Consider the following 228-nt stretch of genomic DNA (forward strand, 5'->3'; position numbering starts at 1 on the left):
AAGATGGCTCCAAATCCGAGGGCAAGCTACGAATGGGAACTACGCAAGGCTAGTGCCATGGAATATCACCAAGCCGTGTCACCCATTCGCATGTTATCACGCACCGCCGTAGGGATTGTGCCGTTGTAGGTCCGACGACACTAGCAAAAAAACAGAGATGATGATAACACGTGCATGCCGACGAGCCGGCTACCACAGCCATGTCGGCATGTCGCAACCCCGAACTCG

This window comes from Triticum dicoccoides, chromosome 5B, assembly GCF_002162155.2.
Source record: "Triticum dicoccoides isolate Atlit2015 ecotype Zavitan chromosome 5B, WEW_v2.0, whole genome shotgun sequence".
Classification (NCBI taxonomy): Eukaryota; Viridiplantae; Streptophyta; class Magnoliopsida; order Poales; family Poaceae; genus Triticum; species Triticum dicoccoides.